The sequence below is a fragment of the Rhagoletis pomonella genome, unplaced genomic scaffold (genome assembly GCF_013731165.1).
Source record: "Rhagoletis pomonella isolate Grant_MI unplaced genomic scaffold, Rhpom_1.0 Rhpom_scaffold_00004, whole genome shotgun sequence".
In the NCBI taxonomy this organism is placed as follows: Eukaryota; Metazoa; Arthropoda; class Insecta; order Diptera; family Tephritidae; genus Rhagoletis; species Rhagoletis pomonella.
Genome location: NW_023458558.1, coordinates 17,240,092 through 17,242,350, shown reverse-complemented (window position 1 = coordinate 17,242,350; position 2,259 = coordinate 17,240,092).

Genomic DNA, 2,259 nt, shown 5'->3' with positions numbered 1-2,259 from the left:
GCACCAGCAGCAGTAGAGCGAGTGAGTTTATCTGTCCATAAACTATAACAAAGAGCTCATGTTTCCATGGTGCTTTCATTGACGGCAAGCTCCTTTTAACCACTCCATTTCTACTAAAGAGGTCCCAAATTAAAGCAACATCCTAACATATAAGTTTCTTAAAGGGCCGGATATAATAATATTTCAAGTGGCTATAAATTAACGTTGATTTTTGAGTTTTTCTTTTTGCTGATGACGGAAAAATACCGAAATGTAAGTAAAAAAAATTCACAAAAATCAATGGTAGATTATAGCCACTTAAAACTTGCACTTTATTATACTGAAAGTGAGCTAAAAAACTGCATACTCAAAAGAATTTAAAAAAATTTTGTTTACAAGTTTACAATTTTTGTGAAAGCTTGTCTCCCAGACAGCCAGGTGGTCGACATTCATCAGTAATTTTTAGGGACAAAACCAGCAGGCCGGGGAAAATTGAACAGGGGGTGTCCTTTCCCCGCTGCTGTTTAATTACTACATTTCAAAGCTCGACTGCTCGCTAATGGCGTCCGGGAATGAAATTGATTTGTGCTCGAAAGTAAACGGATACCACCGAACTTTCTAGTTTCTCCATTGCAGGGATCCTAACCCTCTCCCCTACGAAATCCTCGGCAACTCTTTTTACCACCTGAACCTGGAATTCACGTCGATGGCGAACAAATTCCGCGGGGAATGACCCAAAAATCCTCGAAGTTACCTTCGATAGTCTACTCTCCTTCTCTGAGCATACAACTGCAATTGCCAACAGAGGCATAGAGCCGCAACAAGGTCTTCAAGTCGCTAGCCGGCAGCCTCTGGGTTAAAGACGACATTGTCGGCAACTTCTTATTTGGCACTACAACCGTGTGTCGGTGTGGGCCGACACCAAAAAGCTTCTGCAATTGCCTCTCGTACGAATTTGCGCCAGTTGCTCATCCCGATTGCAGACAGGTCCTTCTGCACTTGGTCCACCTTTATTTTCGTGGGCGCCCTTGCTTTCGTTGTCCACCCATGGGTGCGGAGTCGAAGGATCTTTTAAACGGAGCGTCGTCATCCATGCGTATAACATATCCCAGCCAGTGCAATCGCTATATTTTTATGTGTTTAACTATGTCCATGCTGTTAAAAAGCTCATACAGTCCGTCATTACATCTTCTCCTATTCCTGTCGTCCACGCGAAGAGGGCCGTAGATCTTGCGTAGAATAGTTGTCTCGAAAGCACCCAAAGCCTTCCCATCTTTGCTCTATATCGTCCACGTTTCTGTGCAATATAGCATGACGAGAGAGTTGTAGGGCGTAATTTTTGTTCGTCGAGAGAGGTCTCTGCTTTTCTATTTTCTACCGAGCCCAAAGTAGCACTTGTTCGCTTAGCCTCCTGTGTCAGACCGACGATGTCAATATCATCTGCTTACGCCAGCAACATCCTTTTTTTGCTATATATGGTACTGCTGCGATTCAGATTGGTGGGGCAGAGGCGCAGTGTCTAAAATATCGTTTGGTCTCAAACAGCGAGGAGAGGTCATTCCCAATTTGGACGGAGCTGAAGGTTGTGCTCAACGTCACCCTACATAGCCGTATTCGATTTGTGTGATCCCAAATTTAGACATGCCATTGTGCATTCAGTTCGCTTTGTGCTTTCAAAAGCAGCAATGGTGGACTTACCAGCACTGAAGCTACACTGATATGGGCCAATCAGTTGGTTCGTGAACGACTTCAGTTTTTACACAGTATCGTCGACTGGATCTTGTAAGCAATATTGAGAAGGCTTATTCTGCGATAGTTGTCGCATACGGCGGGATCTCCCTTCTTGAGGATTGAACAAAGTACACTGAAATTCCAATTTTCGGGCATGTATTCATCAGACTAAATTCTGCTTAAACGCTGGTACATGCGCCCCTCCAACTCTTCGCCACCAGCTTTGAACAGCTCAGTCGGAATACCGTCAGCTCCGGGGGCCTTGTTGTTCTTAAGCCGCCGTATTGCTGTTCTCACCTCGTCATGGCCGAGTAGAGGGACGTGAGCTTCGTCGTGAGGCGCCAGTCTTGGTGTGGTTTCTAATGCTCTACTAATTGAGGTTAGGGCGATCCGCTTTAAACGCTCCAGTTGTTTTACAAGTTTAGCCTTTTCTAGTGAGATCCATCAGACAAGGGCTCCGTGAAACAAGATAGGTTTAAATCTGGTTTCATAGAGCTAATGAATTATTTTAGGCGAGAGACCTCACATTTTACTGATAGCTCCCCTACT